The following is a 20,556-nucleotide window of genomic DNA, read 5'->3' on the forward strand; positions in this document are numbered from 1 at the left end:
CATCTAAAGTACACAAATTATTTTTCACATTTTAATGAAGGAAGCTCTTTGATGTGCAGTGTTTATGTAGTTTCCCATTTTAGTGATAGGTTGTGAGAGGCGCAGATAAGTTAATAGTTTGATTCTTTGAGGGGGTTGGGAATGGCAGTGTAGAAATGCAACACAGCAGCAGGAACTTGGGGTGTTCAGCATCTCTGTTACGGGGCAGCACTTCACCACAACGTAGAGTGAGGTGGATTTTTCTGACTCCCACTGTGTCTTGCCATAGAAGATCAGCCGTCAGATGGTACACAGGATCCTGGAGATGGTGTTAAAAGGAGTGGATTTTTTTGTTTCTTCCTGAGATGCTCTGCAAGGACAAACTGATTTGCACTGTGTTACTTCTAATTGCCTCTCTTAGTGTTTGTTTTTTAACCTTGCTTAATTATCATTAGGCAGTAACTCCGAGGTGATGACAGATCACAATCCAAGTCCATGATTAAGGCAGTTCCCTCTGGGACCACAGTCCTACGTTTTGCTGTGAGGAAAAGCACTTACAGCTATGAGCACCAGCAACCAGATGCAGTCAGAGGGCGATAGGAGCCCTGGGCATTGAGCGCACAGTGAGACCTATGGCTAGGTCAGCCATTTGCTTATGAGATCTGGAGTGTGTTTGCCTTTATCAAGTGACTGTCATTTGAACAGTGTGTCGTTTGGCATGGGTAGCAAGCAACTTCTGATGTGCAGAGCATCCTTCTGGAGGAGGGAAAATGATCAGATGGGGAGAGAGCACCCACAGGGCCATTTGGGCTTAAGGTTGGACGCAGTGATCCTTATGGGACCCTTCCGACTAAGTATGTTTTATGATCAGTGAATAGAGAGGAGATCAGGACTGTTCATGGGGATGGAAAAGAACTGGCATTGAGCTGTGCTGTCCAAGGGGTAAATGACAAAATCTGTTTAATTGAGACCTAATGATTTTAGGACTGCTGACACTAGAATTTGCCCTTCACCGTTTATTCATTGTCAAAAAGCAGTCCTGCTTCTCGCTAAACATGGAAGGCAATATCTGAATTGCAAGCTATAATGAAGTGTTTAGTGAAGCACTGGAACAGGTTGTCCAGAGAGGTTGTGGGTGCTCCGTACCTGGAGACAGAGTTAGGCTGGATGGGGCTCTGAGCAACCAGGTTTCTCTGTTCATTGCAGGGGGGTTGGACTAGATGGCTTTTAAGGGTCCCTTCCAACTCAAGTGACTATGATTCTCTGATTCTATAAAGTTTTAATTTGTTGATTCTGAAAGGCTAAGTGCTGAACTGCTATTTTGTTAATAGCACAGCTATTTCATGGGGATTTCCTTTAATTGCTTAATCTTTCATAATGAACATTAATCTGTCACTGGCAAAGATAAAAATCCATCTAATTCTCAGAAAATCTGCTTCTCTTTGTCCATACCCACAAATTAAAACCACTCTGATGCTGGTTAGAAGCTCTATCTAGACACTGAGCGTGGCCAGAATTAACTGAGTGGTTGCAGAGAGGAGAACTGTGCTGCTCTGCTCTGCCAGGTGTGATCCAGTCCACTTTGATGAAAAGGTTCATGCTTTCCTGGAGAGTCCCCAGAGGTAATGGGAACCTCTGACAAGGGAGCCATGATTCCCTTTCTCTGCTCAGCTGGATCTGGGAATCGTAGAGTAACAGAATGTCCCGAGTTGGAAGGGCTTCATAAGGATCACTGAGTCCATCTCCTGGAAGATGCCATCGCCTGCTCTGTGATTCCTGAAGGACACATCTAAACAGAAAAAGCAGTTACTTAATAATTAACATTATTATAGTTGAAGAATACCATTTTTGCCGTATAATGAAGCTGTGATTCCCAGCTCCCTTTAACCTGGCCTGTACAAAGCTCAGCTATAAAGCTCAGGGTTGGATTGCCTTTTTGATGGCTGTTGATGGTTTTATGCTGGATTAACATAACTGAGACCCTGTGGGTTTGAGTGCATCCATGCAAGTAGCTATGGGGCAGTATTTCATTGTTGAAATTCATACCAAGATAAATACAGATAATCGCATTTTGTCCATATAGGAAATTTGAAGTTTATTCTGTAGATTTTGTTCAATGGAAGGTTTTTCAGATAAATGAGTAGTGAATTTAAGCAGGTTGGAGGAATAGCATGGAAATACTACATGGTCAGAGCTGCTCCTTTGTCCAGGCTTTGGTGTGGAAGTAGCAGTAGTGAATGAGATAGCAGGATGTGTGCTAAGATGGGATTTGGTGTGTTAGCTGATTAGGGTGGCTATTTGCTCCACTGTAGTTACGGTCTGCGCCCCTTAGCCTGGAGCCGATAACACAAGTAAGAGCAGCTATCAGATGGCTAAAGCTGCTTACTGTATGTTGCAGAAGATACAAAATCCCTCTGGCTGCGTGGCTAACCTTTTCATGCCTCACTTTACCTGTCTGTACAATAAGTCTAATGACCATCGCGTTGTCAAAGGCATTTTTGTGCTAGTTATGATGCTCGCATGATTAATGGCTTTAAAATGCTACAAGTGATTTTGATGGAAAGACACAACAAAGAGCACTGCATAAATACAGTCACTTGCTGTTTGAAGTTGAAGGGTGTTAAAGGAGAAACCCCTTCAGGATTCACATCTTTCCCATTCTAATTTCCAAGGAAAACTGTAGTATCTCAGTGACCTACTTAAGCTTGTACATTTATTCCAAATAATTAATTGTAGAAATGTTACATTGACTGCACTGGGCATAGCCAACAGCCCCACAGTCAGGCTGCCCAATTCAGCCTTCTGGGCTTGAATGATACTCCAAAACATGGTATGATTCAATGCACAATGAAAACAAAATGGAAGATTAATTTCAGTATCGAGTGAGATGAATCCTTGCTGTTGTTCCCTGCCTGCTGTGGCTGCAGTGCTTCTGTTGCTGCTTCTGTTACTGAGAGGTTGTGCTTTCTGTGATGTGATAGACCAACTATCAAGATCTGGCTTCACTGCTAGGCAGAAGGAGAAGGTTCATGATGAATTCTGTCTCTGGATGGAGGGGGGAAGACCAAGAAACCTGTGTGGCTGAACACCAAGCACTGGACTCCAGCCCGGGGCATTGAAGCTGTGAAAGGTCTGGAGCACAAGTCTGAACTTGGGGTTGTTCAGTCTGGAGAAGAGGAGGCTCAAGGGAGACCTTACTGTTCTCTACAGCTGCCTTAAAGAAGGTTGTGGTGAGGTGGGGGCAGCCTCATCTTGCAGATAACTGCGACAGAACGAGAGGGAGTGGCCTTAAGTTCTGCCAAGGAAGGTTCAGGTTGGATATTGGGAGAAATTTCTTTTCCAAGAGAGGGGTGAGGCAGAGGCACAGGATGCCCAGGGAGGTGGTGGAGTTATCATCCCTGGAGGTGTTGAAGAACTGTGAAGATGTGGCATTGAGGGTGATAGTTAGTGGGCATGGTGGAGACGGGTTGATGGTTCTAGAGGATCTTGGAGGTCTTTTCCAACCTTAATGATTCTGTGGTTGATTCTATGATTCTATGGGGCCCCAGATGAACACCCTAAAATGAGCAGTCTCTGCCCTGTGCTTTGGTTTAAGTGTGCAGTATGAGCGTTGCCACATGGGAAAGCAATGGTGAGGGCAGTGCACACTGGGAGCTCCACTTCTCTCTTGATTCACTTTGATAAATAGTTTTGGCAGCTCCCAGCTAACCTTTGGTGTTGCATTTTTGGAGTGATTACCGTGTCAGTGAAAAACCCTTGGTGTCCTTGTTTTAAATACAGCACAAGGCTCACCAGAGAGGTGACAGGAATTAACCTGAGCAACTCATTCCCGTGGCTGGGCTTTGGGCCAGGCGACGCGAGGCAGCACGAAAGGGGAGCACTTCAGCACTGCCTGCAGCATGGAATGTTTTGGCTCGAGAATGTGCTGAAAGAACGAGTCAAGCATAGTTTCAGGGGCTTGCCAAAACCTTTCCTGTGTTATGTGGCTTAAAACACAGCAGTAGTTCTTTCAAGGAAGGATGCTGCATATTTCTCCTTTTTTTTTTTTTTTTTTTTTGGCTTTATTTTCATAACTGTATTGACTTTGGTCACACAGGGGTGGAAATGAGGGCAAAGATGTCCACTACAAGCCCTGCAGGCAGAGCTGCAGATCGCTCCTTTCTTACAAGTGATTCTTGACTTTCTCTATTATTTGTTTTTTTGTTTTGTTTTGTTTTCTGTTTTTTAATTTGTTTTTAGTTTTGCTGCAGTTTTCTTCTATTTGCTTTACATCAGTGTATGTGAGAATCTCCTCTCCTTGCCAATCTAAATGTCAAATTCCCTGTTCAAAAAAATAAATATTCTATTGTGTTCAGGATGCAGTGCTTTAATCCAGAGTCATTTTTTTGTTCCTCCAAGTTTCTCGCTAATTTGGAATTTAAGCACAGGGCTGGGCATCTTTTTGGAGATTCCAGGAGTGTGTTGCATGTCGTGGTTGGAAGTTATCCCATGTCCTCATGCCACAACTTGGCCTGGCTGTAGAGCCAAGTCTTGGTAGCGTGGAAGAGAAGCTTTGATTTAATAGAAATGCCCTGGGACAAGGCAAATCCATAGATCAGTGATGCTGCAGCCTTAGTTGAGTTGCTTGATGTCTGTAAAGTTTATTTATTTATTGAATTCTGTGTTTTAAAGATGTGGGAGCCTTGAAATGGAAAACCTTACAAATATTCTAAAGAGTTATTAAACTACATTGCACTAAAATAGCTTTCCCTGTCCCTAATCGTTCATACTGTGTTGTTTTTCGGTGAATATGTCTTTGTGTTTCTAATCAGACAGTGGTTACACTGCTAACAGTGATAAGCAAAGGCAACAAGGAGAGGGTATATGTTCCCCAGTCTTTGTCACTAACCTCCAGTTTGACTTTTTCATTTGTGGTGGCGATAAGCAATGCTGGAGTGTCTCCTGGGCAGCGCACTGCCTGTGCGGCGTGATTTATGGGCCGCTGTTTTCGAGAAGCTGCAATATTCTGCCTCCTTCAAAAGAGAGGCTTAAAAATGTACAAAAGTTGGGAAAATATTATCTGTCTTTTAAAAGCAAGATTCACGAACAGATGTATATATCTATTGTGTCACCGTACAGATGGGCAAAAAACGTTTAGTTGTCATGGCAGCAACATGCACAGTGTCACAGAAGAACTAAAAATAAAACAAAAAAAAAGAAAGACTGCCTTGCCAGTTGTTGCACTGTGGCAGCAGCTGCTGAGCTTGAGTTTTCTTGTCTTGAAACTTGAATTCTGAATACTCCAGACCACGCTTCTTGTCAGCAGCAGTGTCTGTGCCTTGTGATGTTCTGCCATTGGCCTTCAGAGCTGCTCACCCTGGGAGACATCAATATGTCCGTGTTTAGCCCTTTATTTAAAATGCTTTCTCTCTTGAATTAGAGCTGGACAGTAAGTAGTGGGCTGGTAGCTGCTCTCAGGAAGCAGCTCCAGGATAAACTGCCATTTCTTAGGGATGTGGTTTAGTGGGCAGCATTGGCGGTAGCGGGATGGTTGGACTACATGGATTTAGAAGTCTTTTCCAATCATAATGATTCTGGGATTCTGTGGTTCTGTTTTGGTGTTCATTTAGATTTGTGTTTTGCTGGGTGTGACGGGACTCTGATCTCACCAACAAGGTGCAGCAGGAATTATTTGGGCCATAAGCAACGTTCCTGCCCAATTTATACACAGACATACACACTTGTCTACATGTTTAGACAAAAGTGAAACATGTACTGTGTCCTTTGTATTATGTTATATATTTTTTGCATGATGATATTGTCCATATTTTTAAATCTAACATTGGCTATCTTGATGTTTCATTTCTCCACTTACTGAGACTTGGAAAAAGAACTATAAAACTTCTTAGAGGCTCTTCATTTCTCTTTCTGTTTTTCTGTGCATGATGTGGTGGAGCAGAAATAGATTACTACACTGTGGCCGTGTTTTAGCTCTCCCTTCAAATGCGTGATTACATTTACAGAGAAATGGAATTATATTCCTGTTATTCACTGAGGTGTTTCTCTCTGAAGGAACATTCTGTGCTGGAAAATGAGACAGTACGCAGGGCTCACTGTGGAGCTGGTTGGGAAACGTTGTGGTTGCATGCATGCCAGCATGGGGTCAGGCCATGCCCTGCATCCCAGCCCTGGGCTTTGGCTGTGACATTGCTGGACCTGGAGAATGATCTGGCTTCCTCTGTCCAAAATGTGCATCTGATCACACGTGTGCTCTTTCAACCAGGGCACAGCTGTGAGTGTGCCTCAGTAACAGCAAGAATTAAAATGATCTGCCAATGGAAAAATGATTGGTAGTAGCAATTAAGTCATTTTGGTAGTAAACTCAGAGCTGGTGTCAAGATTCCTTCCTTCGCCATGTTCTGCTGCATGGTTCTGAGCTGATTTTAAAATGTTCTACAAAAAGGGAACTGAGAGCTTTATCTTCTACTTCACTCCTGGCTGCTGGTACCCGTTATCTGCTCTGTGAGTTTTCTGTAGTATTGCAAATGTTTGGAGTTCATCCTCTTGGTTACTGAAAATGAGGTGTAGCCATTTCCATTTAAATGATATTTTTTTTCACCTCCTGTTAGCAGCATTTCATTTTTTGAATAAACAAACAGAATGCCGAGCTCTCTGAAGGTCAGAACTGTTTACAGAGCTCTTTCCTACTTGGCTTCTGTCTTTAAAAAAAAATAAATAAATAAGTTGGGATTTCTGGGATTTTAGGATTAGTCAATGTATTTACCCAGCCTTTAGAAGGTAATTTTCATAGGATAGAGAGATCTTGTTTACAATGTGTATAAAAAGATTAAAAGGAATTAATTTTATTGTGTACGAATATTGAGTAATCTCCTGCCTTCTGCTGTGAACCTCTCATACCTTCAGCTGTGTTACACTTTCTACTTCTTAATCTTCAATTAACTAAAAAGCTTTCTCCCACTTTTAATTCTCTTGTTGCCTTCCAAAGCCTTCTCTAGCAAATTCAGACATATCCCAAAGTGCGTCCTCTCCACCTGCCCATCTGTCTCAGGTTGTCTCACTGTCCCTGCCACCGGACTGGCCTGATTCAGCTAAGTGCTTTTAACCCAATGAAGCCAGTGGGATTTCAGTGTCTCTCTGAATGTCTTGGAATGGTATTAGCATTACCCTTTTCTGAACTCAGACCTTGGTGAATTTAATGTTTCAGTCTCCAAATGGAGCAGTGCATAGTTGCCTCTGTTGTGTAGACAGAAAGCTGAAGCCCAGGGAAAAGATACCACTGGGAAGGAAGATTTGCTTGGAGTCATCTTATGATCACTGAATATTTAAGAACCTTCTACCAGTGTGGTTTGATCCTTAAACTGCTTCAGGGCAGGTTGGATATTAGGAGACATTTCTTTTCAGAAAAAATGGTGAGGCACTGGCACAGGCTGCTCAGGGAGGGGATGCAGTCACTGCCCCTGGAGGTGTTCAAAAACCGTGTACATGGAAGGACATGGTTAGTGGGGATGGGCTGGTTTTGGACTAGATGATCTTGGAGGTCTTTTCCAACCTTAATGATTCTATATTCTATGGTTTAGTGCTTTAATTTATATAACTTGACAAGAAAATGACGATGATGTCTCTTTCCTGTGTCTCCTCCTGCTTTCACAGCTGCTGATTGTTTCTTCTCTTTGATTTACGTGATCCTTAAGTCTTTACTTGTATATGGGGGTCAGTTCTGTGGAATGAGGACATCTTCTGCCTTTATTCACAAAGCAAGAACAATAAATCTTCATGTTGAATTACTGCCAGACTCTTGAATTGGCTCTTGAAGTGATCTCTTTCTTGCTTCTCCTAAATGACTGCTGGCTTTTCTTTGCAGGGGTGGCAGATGGGATGGTGGCTCCCCATGAAAAGGTCTCACCCTGTATATACCCAGAGTATTATCTTCCTTTTATCACCATCAGCCTTATTGTACTCCTCTATGCAGCTTAGCAGCACATATGTCATTGAAAGTCAGATTCACTAATTTTTTTTGTATGTTGTAAGCCAGACGTGTTTCTGTACAGGTGGTAATCCAGAAGAATTCCAGTGCTTCATTCATTCCTACATGCCTAGTTTTGCACAGTCATGGATGAAGGTTAGTGCTCAAATTTCCTAGGGCTTGCTGTTTTGATGAGCTTAGTCCTAGTGTTGCAAAGCAGTGACTAGGATGGGCTTTCCATTTGTAAGCTGAGGAATTCCACTGCGATTCGCTTTTGGAAGATTCTGGCCCCGTTTCCTGCAATATTTGAAGTGTCCAGGCTCTGAAGTGCACCACCTAGAAAACCTCCACTCTTTTGTTTTCTAGTCTGAGTGCACGTTATTAGTGATCATTGAGTCTGATCTTAAGGATGTGTGGTAAAGATCGCTGCCTTCTTACAAATGTGCATGCGGCATGGAAAGATTCATGGCTGTGAGCCCTCAGTAGCTCACAACCAGTAAATGAGCTAATGATGATACATCTTCCCCTCCCTGCCGCACTCTGAATTTTTATTACAAGGCCAGTGTCATTTGTTTTCATCTCTTGCAAATCCTCCCTACATCCTTCGCCATCCTAATCATTTCCTCTGAAAAACATCTACTGCAGTGACCTCCATTTGACTACGAAATGGAAGCACTGATCAACAGGGCTGCTATCCGGGAGGTTTTGTAAGTGTTATAGAGTGCAAATCCCTTTCTATCTGCATTAGCCCTGGAAAGGCAATGCTGACATTTCTAAGCAGTGAGGAGAAAGGCATTTGCTTAAATGTGAACTTCTGTCTCAACATCAGCCTCGCTTTCTAGAAGCGTGTTTAAGGAGACAGTATAAGTGCAACTGTTAGCAAAATGCAAAGTTCACTATTAGTTTAACCCTCCACCCTGCAGGCTAATATACATAATCTAAGGTTAAAGATCCTAAAATGAAGCGCTTCCTGAGCACAGGAGAAGGCTGCTGAGCATTTTCCTTGTGAACGTTTTCATTATGAATCCTGCGCTCTCCAGTTCTGCCTGTACAATGAACTCTGCCACAAGGCTCTGCTTTAGGGATGGCATTTCTTGATGTCATTGGCATGCACAGCAGGAGCAAATTGCTGTTTTCATGCCAAATGCATGGATGTGCACAGCTCTTCTTTTCCAAGTAGTAGACAGGACATGAAGATATCCTGCATCAGTGCATGCCTAAGTAGAGAGAGATTTGCTAAATTTTGGAAGGTAGCTTGAACAAGTCATGCTCTTATATAAGGAGATGGATTTCAGCTGAATCTTGAAAAGAACAAATGTGTGTCTGTATTTATTACTTTATATATTTTTTACTTATTGTCAAAAAGTGAGTTATTGATTTGGCAGATCCGTCTCACAGATGTCCATAAGAGATTCTGACAGTCTAAGCTGAATTCAAGAGAAGGTTTTTTGACTAACGTGTCTGCAAGGAATTAATATTTTGGCTTTCTGCAGGGTTTGTTAAATATATTTTTATTCTGTTTTGGTAGTGGTACATGACTAATATATTGGGTAAGTGCATACGTGGGTGTATATAAGTCAGTTGAATGTCTTTTCTGTTTTAAAATAGTAATATATCAGTCTTTGACTTTTTAAAGTACCTGATAAAGTCATAAAATCAGTGATTAGAATTCTTATGACCTTGCAGGCTATTTTATGCACTTGCTGATCCACTGCATGATTTCCTCAGACCTCCATTTTAAACATTCCAAATGTGGGGGACTTCTTCCTTTCCCCATGCAAGACTTTTACTAGCATAGGGACGTGTGGCTTTGTTTGGGCAGGTGGTGGAAACTCACAATGCACTTACATTAAAAAAAAGAAGTTTAATTTTATACTTTTGAATATGATGATCCCTGTTATATCCTTGCTCTAGAGGGGCCAAAAATTTCTTCATACTTACCTCTTTAGGCATACAGATATACAGTCTTCTTTTTTTTACATGGTTTAATAGTGATAGGACAAGGGGGAATTGTTTTAAGCGAAAAGAGGGAAAATTTATGTTAGATGCTAGGCAGAAATTCTTTGCTCAGAGGGCAGTGAGGCCTGGTACAGCTGCCCAGAGAGCTATGCCGCCCCATCCCTGGAGGAGCTCAGGTTGGATGGGCCCTGGGCAGCCTGAGCTGGTGGGTGCAACTGTGCCAGTGGCAGTGGGTTAGAAATGGATGGTCTTTACGGTCCCTTCCCACCCACTCTATTCTGTGGTTCTATGGATAAATACTTCTGGATGCTCATTCAGAGTGCAGAGTTCTCCCGCCCTCCCCATCGCAGACAGCTGCCTCCTTCTCCCTTCTTAGCAGCTGTCTGGGGTGACTTCGTGTCCTCATACCTGTCCCTCCTTCCCACAGCACATACTGAACCAATTCTAATCTATAATTAATGAGAATTTCCTTTTTGCCCCTCAGGTCTCTCCTTCCTCAGCCTCATCATTACTTCAGTGATGTCCAGGTGTCTGGCATGGTGACAAATAAACTCTTTCACGCGTCGCTAGTTCAGAGAGCTGAAGCTTAATCCTGACGTGTCCCTGGGCTCTCCCTAAGAACATGTTTTTAGCTGTAGTTCATGTGTTTTCTTAATAATTATATTTTTAGCACATTAGAGCCTCCCTCCCGCCTTTTTTTTTTCCCCTTGGCTTCGTACCTAATTAGTCATTCCCTAAATAAATACCATGGTGCCTCCCAAATTGCTTGCGCCATGAGGGAATGCAGTTCTCTGTCTCCTGAATACAATCTGTTTCTTGCTGTATGGGAATGATGGATTTGTCTCACGGATAAATTCACTGGGAACATTTTTCATAACCCTTTAGCTTGAGGCATATTTATGTTTTGAATCAAATCTCACATTTTTTTGAGGTTTCTCTTTTTTTAGAGGCAGTCACATTCTCATTCCTTAAGGAAGGATTGGATGGAGCTTCTTAGAGTTACTCCTACTGGTCTCCTTGGTAGAGATGGTACCTCTGAGGGTATCATTCTCCCCATTGGAGCTGCTTGTTTCTTATATTTCAGCAATGTGGTGAGATTTGGCGACTTCTTGGTACTTGCCCGTTGTCTATCAGTTCCTAAACTTGAAATATGGAGTATTTCAGGTTTTAATGCCCTTTATATGTCTCACAGTGTGCACATGTGTATTTAATGCTCAGTGTCGTGCTCCAGATTTAGCTGGAAGGAAATGCAAGCCATGAGATAAAAGTAATCAAATAATGAAGCTGTAGTCACACTCTGAACTCCTAATTTAATGAAAAAATCACCCGAATGATAAAGTGGGTAATTATGCTGATTTTCATGACACTTAGGTCACAAATGGATTCTTTCTTGTGTACAGATGACATCAATTAATACCTGTTACAGCTTTCTGTTAAGTCACACATTTGGCAATGCTTTTATATTAAGTGAGCATTAATTCTTGCTGAATTGTGGAAGGAGTCCTCGGTATTGCTTGTCCCACCCACACAAATACCTGGAGAGATCCTTCTCCGTCCTGGTGCTGGAGCAGATTGTACCACAGAATTTTCCTTTTGCTAGAAATGTATCTTCTTGGGAACTAAGTCTTAATTTTCAACTAGCTTAGCTTTCAATTTCTGTAGAAATACAGGTTTATATGGAGTATACGTATTTATAATGTTCATTTCTGTTTTGCTGGAAGAAGACATTGAAAAGACTGCGGTTTTCTGCTTATACCCCAGAAGTTTGGGCTAAGAGAAGCAGAGCAATTATGTTCCCAGGGCTCATCAGAACACTCCAGCAATAACATGCAGAATTAACAGGGCAATGCTGCCCAGTTTGCATATCCACTCATCTCTCCTCTCTATTGAAAAGGTAGTAGGTGGCTAATGTGAATGCTGAGACTGGAATGAGATCACAGACAAATATTGTCCAGACCATTTCTTGGCAATTTGATATTACAGCTAAATGAAACTTAGCACCGTATAGTAAGAGATAAGAACCACCAGGTGAGAGGTGGGGAGAGGAGGGAACTGCTTTTCTGATGTGTTCTCACTTGTAGATGACCATTTTCCACTCAAAACATCTTAACCTTCAAATAATGATTACTTCTGTAACTTGAAGGGCATATAGAGGTGTCATAGTATACAATATAAATACACATTTTAGAAATGTGTAGGTAAATACATTCAAAATACATAATAATGACTTTATTCTTGGGTCTTAATGAACCTCACTAGGAGATGATTCTTTTTGCACTTTAGTCTCATGATTTGAACTCAACTCCTTTCTCTGCTATGTTATTATTCTTTGATATTTCATACATTCCGACTGAATTTCGTTCACTGTATGGTAAGCGTGGTTCTTATATCTGCAGAAATGCTAATAAAGGATGGCATGCCGTATTTGGGATTTTTATTGAATTTAATTAATAACAAAGTGAGTTAATCAGGTAACATTCACCTTGAACTCTTTACTTTAAAGGGAGATAATTTCTCATCTCTTGCATTTTTTTATTAGGCGGAAAATTTCAAAGTGCATTCTAGCAGCTACATTTGAATATCTTTGTAGAGCCTTGTTAAATATTCTGTTTATAAAAGCAGCTGCTTAGTGATCTAATGAGCACAATACCAGTCTCTTGCCTCTTTCCATCTCTCTGATTCTTTACAGTCAGCGAATGCATCTGGATTCATTCAACACGGCGAGCTGTTGTCAGTTGGTGTTATTTAAAATGATAGGAGATAAAATAATAAGAATAAAAAGACCAGAGTGCCACTGAATTATCATTTTTAAGTTCCAGTCCTGCATTTTGTACACAGAAGAAACCCTTCATTTTAGGGCATTCAAAGGGAAATCAGACAGTGCTGTAAAATAATGACAGTATTTCACATGTATGTGTTAGTTTGTATTGTAGGGTAGTGCATATGCAAAAGCCTTTTGCCCTAATGGAGAAACTGTGTATGGATTTTACTGGAGTTTTTCCAACTTCAGCTGATTTTCTGTTTGAACCAATAGGACGAAAGAAATACCTTGAAATAGGTATTCAGAACGCGATGTTGTGGACACAATTCATAAAGCTACAGGAATTATTTCAAGAAGAAAAAGTAAGGCTGTATAAAATGACATTATAAATCTCAGGCTGGGGAGAGGAGGAGGGAGAGGAAGATGTAAGAAGGAGCATAAAGAAATCACCCTGCTCTTCAGGGAGAGAAATGTTAATCCAACGCTGAGTGCCTTTGGAAACTTCACGTTTTAGTATTCATGTACCTGGAATGATGCACACTGAAAGTGCACAAAAAGATTGTGATCGAGTTGGCAAAGCTAAAGCACTCAGCGGAATGGAAATGCCTGCTCAAATCTAGTCTGCCCATTCTGTGTCTGCATTATCAAACACTCATTAGTTTTATCATTATTAATAGTAGTAGGGTTATTTTTGCATCATTTTGCTCATTCAAAGCAAAGTTTCTTGGAGACTGTTCATTTTTCCTTAGCATTCATTTATTGTACCTCAGTTCTCCAGATTTTAACACTCTTGAGGGTCTCCTCCAACAGGATAAATTCCATTATGCTTACTGGAATTCCTTTGGTGCTCTTCACTCCTCACTGTCTCTTAAATTTTTTTCACCACCACCCTAATTGGATGTGGCAATTATGGTTAGGAATCAGCCCCAGGTTCAGACTTGCAAGTATAGACATGTTGCCTTGGCATCAGGAGTTGCTGGATGTGAACTCGTGTTTGATCAGCTGAACCCACTTGAACTTTCCCCAGAAGTTTATTTAGTATGCCCTAACATAGCCTACCTGGTGTCCTGCTTCAGCTGCACAGGAGTATTGGACTGTGGACAATTCCTGTCATATGTGTCAGTCCCTTGAGGATATCCTGAATTGACAGGAATCTGAGTTGGATTGGAGTTGAATTCTGTCCTTGATGTTAATGTTATTACCACACTGTAGATGGGGAGCATAGGCCCAAAGATATGAAGACAGAAAATATGCAGCAATTTTAAGGTCTGATTTTGCAAGGAATACAACAGTCTGTATTTCAAAGAACATCGTAAAATTGTAGAAATGGTCAGACTGGAATGTCTTCTAGTCCATCCTCTTACTCCACCCTGATCCAAACTCATTGTTAGTTCAGCACTGTTGGAATTGATGTGACATTTCATCAGTCTTATGGCTGTGAGCTTTCACGTACCTCCAGCAAGATTTTTTTTAATGTAAAGCTTTGGTTTGGCTGTGGTAAATCCACCATGAGTACCACAATCAACGACTGCAACTTTCTTCCAGTTGAAAGAGAGCTCCATCCCTCTTTTTTATCCAGGATAGTCTATCGTAGATGCTCCACATGGTATCTCCATGCTGATCCTGCACCTCAGGCTCTGAGTGGTGCTCTTGGTGAAGTGGAAAGCCCTACTTGAGCATGTTTAGTCATCTCACAGTATTTTTTTCTTGGTTTTTTTTTTTGCTTCCACAGCCCAATTTGCAGCTGCAGGTTGGAGCAAGCTCTCATGGCCTCTAAAGACATGGGTTGCCTCCATACCTACAGAAACAGTTACAAAGTTGAACTGAAAATGTGACTTGTGGTGCCTATAATGATAGTTCTAATGTTAATCAGCATACGTTATTTAGCAGCTGGACTACTGTTTATTAGAAGTTACTCCGAAATAATTGTCATATTCACTATATTTCTTCACAGTATTATGGGGATAAGTGTCAGCACACTTTGTATTTATTTCTCTTACGCATTTCTCGCTCTGAGTGTGAGCTGGAGTAGGCTAACCACAGGGAACTGGAAGGACCAAAACTCATCCTGGCTTTGCGAGGAAGAATGCTTCAAGAAAAGGTCTGCAGCCTAGTCAGTGCTGTGTATTTGATACACTTCCTTGCGTTGTGTTTTGCCTGTCAGATAGTGCAGCACACACTTGACATTGGTGGTGTAGAAATGACGTGCTGTGTCTCATCAAGTCATTTTGATGTCCTATGTAATGGGCCCCGCTGAGGTGCTGCAGGTGATTTACCCTCTGGAAGTGACTGTCTCTTTATACTGTCTGCAAAGCAAGTCTATCAAACCAGATTGGACTAGACACTGAAATTTTAGATGTGTGGGGTAGTTGGAAAGAAATCATAACCTTGTATCAAATTCAAACTGACTTCCAGAATTTCAAAAAATGTCACTGATTTTCATTCTTAACATTTGCCTCTCGCATTAGGAAGCTGGGCCAGAAAACCTTTTGATTTGTGCTTCGAGGGTTTTCTGTTGTCTACAGTCTTAATTGCTGTTTATTGTAGCGTGCCCAAGTCACAGTGAGCAGGGGAAACAGTGTATCCGTGGAGGGGACATTGCTGGGCTCCGGAATGGAGGCAGGATGAGGGCAGCCAGAAGAGCCCATGTGTTGGCAACATGATGGAAACAACATCCATAAATTTCTTAACCTTATGAATACATGAGGTGAGATGTAGGGACCCTGAGCTATCAAGGAGCAACTCCTTTTTTCACAAGCTCTGTGCTTAGGTCCAGTAGGCTTTCCCGTTCTGCTGCTGGATCTGCTCTAGTCTGGTCTGATGGAACTTAGCTCTTGTTTTTCACTATATTTTCTTCTTGCCATGAATTTCAGTGCATTTGGAACAGACTCTTTGTACTATTTTATCCGCTGTAAGATGTGGCAGTGGTTTTGCAGTGGTTTTAATACTTCTGAGATTATAAAAGAGAAAATATAATTTCAGTACAGAGAAGTTTGATGATATCCAGATAGTTTTACTCTCTTTTGTAGGAACTTTGGTGTTTTGGTTGAAAAAAAAAAGCTTTGTTCTATGGCTTTGTCTCTTGGGATGGGAGAAGGGGGATCTTCTTTCTCACCTCATCTCCCACCCAAAATTGTGTCTGAATTTGGTAAGCTGCAAAAGGAGATTGTATTACAATAGATTTCAAGATTATGGCTTGATTTTTTTTCTGCAGTGGATTTCAGGTTAAGACTCTAATTTAGATGCATTTGAAGTCAAACTACGTTATCTCCTTTTAATTTGAGAGGAAAATTGATTTAAAAGCCAAGCTTGTAGAGCATCTCAGATATTTTCTGTGAATTGTTTGCATAAATTATATGTGAATGAATAGCGGAGAGCATTAATGCTTCCCATCTAATTTTCCTTGGATTTGATTTGTTTATTTAGAAGTTGGAGAATATTGTTTGTGGCGTTTGTGTAATGCTGCAAATCGAATGATCTCTTATTTCATTTTTCCTCACACTGTGAGATTCCTGGGTTCCCATATTGTGATGCTGTGGGACAGTCAGGATGGGTGGAGAATGAGGCAATCATTTATCCTGGAGTTTTTCCTGTTTTCTGTCTCTTCCCTGTATCTTTTACAATGCGCCTTATTTTCTCCATCTGGTATTTATAGCAGTTTTGGTAATCTCAAGTTTCTTTTCCTCTTATGTTCCCTCAAAAAATAAAATAAAATAAAGAAGAACCCAAATGCTGCAACTGTCTGTTTTAGAAGTTTGAGGGAAGTGCCTGGGTTTTCTGGAGGAGGATTTCTCCCCGCGTGCTGTGTACTTGTCGTGTGTTGCATGATTGGTTCTGGCAGTGGTTTCCAAAGAGAGATCTGAAGAAATGTATGAGGGCTTATGGCATTGTTTGTGGAAGCAGACTTTTTCATTTATAGCCCTGGGCTGATAATGTTGCCATCTGATATCAGCTTGATAACTTGCAGGAAGCGATTTGATGGTATTCTGTATGTTAAAGGGGATTTCTAAGGCTACAAAGATTTATCATTACTGATGTTAACAATTTCGGATGGATTATTGGTTCTTGTGCTTTAGAATTCTGTCCAGCAGTTTCTGAATCATTTTCTATTATGGCCCGATGTTACTTTAACACTAACATAAACATCAAATGAGATTGAATTCTGGATGACCTTTAACCCCACTTGTCACTGCCGCAGCCCTGTTTGTGGTCTGTAGGCTCTGGGTCAGACCGAAGTGTAGCTGCTGCTGTCCAGATGCAGTCCTTTTTTAAGATCGTACTCCATATGTTTCTGTAGGGACTTGCACGGAGGTGCAGGTGTGCCTACTAAAGATTCCCCTTCCCTAGTGAAGAAAAAAAATGACAACAGCAATTTCACTAAAAATGAATCAAACCCGGTGATTTTGGTTTAGATTACCCAATAAATTTCATTCTCTTTCTAAAAGAAACCAGCACTGTCCATTAGGGTAAACAATTTCACAGTCCATTTGGCATTGTGCAGTGAAAGACTGAATTCAGAGATTGTTCAGGTTCATCCTCTCAGACAAGAAGGGACCTCTGCTAGTTTGTTTTTTATTATTATTTTATCCCTCTACTGAAGTTGCTAGAAGTTGAAAGTCAAACTAACAAGACTAACAAGAATGTTAGTTGACCATGTTTAATCTGGGCCCAGATATTTAGCAGCTAGGAGCCACAGAAATATGTTCAAGGTAGGAACTGTTTTTTTGTCAGGTACTATCTTTGGTATTCTGAGGGTTTTTCTTTCTTGCAATGATCCAAAAAAAACAGAACTGAGCCTTCTCATAAGGAAAGAATCCAGAAAATTTGTGGCACGGTTAAGTAAAGCATTTCAGTGCAAGGCTTTTTTTGTTTTGCTTTGTTTTGTGTGTGTGCGTGTTGTGTGTTGAAAGGTGAAATTACATTTTAAGCTGAACTTTTAATCTGACATTAGAAACTGGATTTTTCATTCTAAAATTAGTAAAATGGGAAAATCTTTTTTTGTTGTTGTTGTTTGGTTGGTTTTTGTTTTTTGTTTTTTTTTGGCTTCCCAACTCTAAATTCATTGCATAAGTTGCAGTTTTAGTAAAAGAAACTGGAAAGAGGAAAGAGAGGAAGGAAACAGAGATGACACATCAAACCACAAAACAGTTTGTGGAGAAAAATCCCAAATTAATCTTTGTTTTTCCACTTGATGCAGTCTCCTACCAGAAAATGTCATACATTCTAAGGTTAGAAAATAACTGCCATATTTTAGAGGCCTGGAAAGTTTGTCCTCTCACCAGTGAAGTCAGCAGCAACTCTATGAGCAGCTTTTTAATGTTGTAAGTTAAGAAGTTGTTTTGAAGATACATGTAGGAGGTCTGTTTCTACACAAAATATAATAGGAACTGAAATGATAACATCACAGTAGACTTCTTAATCATTAAACAGTTGACAGTTTCTCTCCCTGCTGTTCAGGTTCAAATGTGAAATCACAGCTGTTTTTATATACCTTTTAATCACAGCATTAGTCAGAGAGAAGGCTTAAGTACTACATTAATGTTTCATAATAGAGACAGATGAATCTTTTATTTTTTTTCCTCATTGTCTTACAAGTTCCGTGTGAAGCACTCTGGATTCTGTGTTAGTCACAGCCAAAAATAAAGCATCTTGTCCCCTCCCTTACCCTCCAACGATTTCCCTGGCTGCTTTTTCCTTGCACCCTATCTCAGAGGACTCCTGGGCTTGGTGTACCTGTGCAGTTAGCCTATACCTGAGCTTCCTTCATGGAAGCGCAGCTGAGGATTCCCAGTGTGCTCTGGATGCTTCCCAGCGTGCTGGAGACTCACGGGCCCTCCCCGTGCACTCTGGGGGACGCTGCATGACCCCACTGGGACGTAGGTTCCCGCTCAACATGTGCTCTCTCCCCTGGGGCATGGCTGTCTCTGGACGCTTCACAGCCACCGATGCCTCTTTTATCCCTGGCCCACCGCCCTTCCTCCTGCCTAGGAACATGCCCCCAGTCCCCGAACAGCAGCGCTGTCCTGCACCAATGCCTTTAGTGCTGCCACTGTCCCGGACGCACTGCCACCACAATGACACAGGCTGTGGAAATGATGATGTTATTTATTTCATGACTGATGGAAAATGGAGGTGATGATCTGGGGGAGGTTGGTGTCCCCCCAGTGGAAGATGTTGTTGTCATCGCAGGTGCCTTCAGCGCCACCTTCGGTCACCATTTGACCCACAGGCTGCCAGATGGAGAGAAGCGCCTTGTGGAAATCACTCTGTTTGCGTTCTGAAGCTGAGGCCGTTTGTTCCGTTCCCTGGAAATGACAGGGCATGAGCGCAGAGAAAGGGATGCAGGCTCGTTTTGCAGAGCATCGCCCTGCAGGGCTCTGATTCTTGCGCCGCTTTTCCAGCGTCCCAGGACAGCTCGGGGCAGCCCGTGGGGCTCACGGCACCTCCGGCAGGCCCCGTTTTGCATGGGAGTCTCGGCCGGCTGTCAGCCCTAGGGCCGGGCAAGAATCTGGGGAGAGCTGCTGGACCTCTGGAGGTCTGCTTTGCTTGGAAGCCCTCACAGACCAGACCTTTGCGGTTCCCCGCTCCCCACCCTCAGTCCCTTCTGTGCAGTATGAATCCCGAGCGCTTACCTGTGCCTGATGTCTTCACATATCTCTCCAGAGCCGGTAGGCAATCCACAGCAGCCGGAACAGATAGCAGTTTCCCCACAAATCCAGAATGACGCAGATTATCAGGAATGGCGTTATTAAGTCCTTGTAGTTGTTGAGGATGTCAGGCACGCTGAAGGCGTCTTGCTCGGTGTGCGGGGACTGCTGCTCGGGGCCCTCTGGATCAACAGACTCGCTGGCCCTGTTCGGGACCCATCTGGGGTGTGGAGAAAGGCCAATCCAGAAGGGCCAGTGGGAGGCACGGCGCTCAGCATTAACGGGCAGGCTCTTCTCGGGAGGCACGACTTTTTTCTCTCCATTCTGAGGACAGGTGTTTAGTCCAATCCAGCAGAGCCAGTTGGAGGGCTGGCCCTTGGTCTCAACAGGGCTCTGCTCCTCAGGAAAGACCTTGTTCTTCTTCCCGTCCTCGGTGTTGGGGGAGCAAGATGTCAGTCCAAGCCTGCAGAGCCAGTTGGAGGGCTGGCTCTTGGACTCTACGGGACTCTGCTCCTCACGAAGGACCTGGTTTTTCTTCGTGTCCTCAGTCTTGCTGGAGCAGGTGCATAGTCCAAACCAGCAGAGCCAGTTGGAGGACTGGCTCTTGGACTCAAACAGGCTCTGCTCCTCGGGAAGGACCTGGTTCTTCTTCGCGTCCTCAGTCTTGCTGGAGCAGGTGCATAGTCCAAACCAGCAGAGCCAGTTGGAGGACTGGCTCTTGGACTCAGTCGGACGCTGCTCCTCATGAAGGACCTGGTGTTTCTTCTGGTCCTCCATCTTTGTGGGGCAGGTGGTTAGGCCGAACCAGCAGAGCCAGTTGGAGGGCCGGGCCTTGCTCTCAACCGGGCTCTGCTTCTTGTGAAGGACCTGCCTTTTGTTCCCGTCCTCCATCTTTGTGGAGCAGATGTTTTGGCAAAACCAGCAGAGCCAGTTGGAGGGCTGGCTCTTGGTGTCAGTTGGTCCGTGCTCCTGGTGAAGGACGTTCCTTTGGTTGCCATCCCCGATCTTGGTGGGGCAGGTGGTTAGACCAAGCCAGGAGCGCCAGCTGGAGGGCTGGCACTCGGTCTCTAAGGGATGCTGCTCCTCGGGATGGAGCAGCTTTTTGTCCCAGTTCCCGACCCAGCTGAGGCAGCTGGACGTGTCAGGAATTGGAGACAGGAAAGCAAGTAAGATGAGGAAGAGAGTCAGGCTGAGCTTCATCCTGCTCTCTCCCAAGAACCGCTCTCAACACACAAGTGGCTGTCACC

General features: G+C 42.7%; 1 protein-coding gene and 1 long non-coding RNA gene across 9 annotated transcripts in view; one reads left to right on the plus strand and one right to left on the minus strand.

Annotated features, from left to right (window-relative positions):
* Nucleotides 1–20,556, minus strand: part of LOC128074652 (uncharacterized) — a 185,805-nt gene that overhangs the window by 158,116 nt on the left and 7,133 nt on the right. The window contains exon 2 of the long non-coding RNA XR_008203257.1: nt 19,190–19,294. This is a non-coding gene — a long non-coding RNA (uncharacterized LOC128074652). The remainder of the gene's footprint in view (nt 1–19,189; nt 19,295–20,556) is intronic.
* FAT3 (FAT atypical cadherin 3) overlaps nt 1–20,556 on the plus strand; it is a 452,006-nt gene that overhangs the window by 124,612 nt on the left and 306,838 nt on the right. The gene's annotated exons all lie outside the window — the stretch shown is intronic.

Source organism: Tympanuchus pallidicinctus, unplaced genomic scaffold (genome assembly GCF_026119805.1).
Source record: "Tympanuchus pallidicinctus isolate F22 unplaced genomic scaffold, pur_lepc_1.0 scaffold11, whole genome shotgun sequence".
In the NCBI taxonomy this organism is placed as follows: domain Eukaryota; kingdom Metazoa; phylum Chordata; class Aves; order Galliformes; family Phasianidae; genus Tympanuchus; species Tympanuchus pallidicinctus.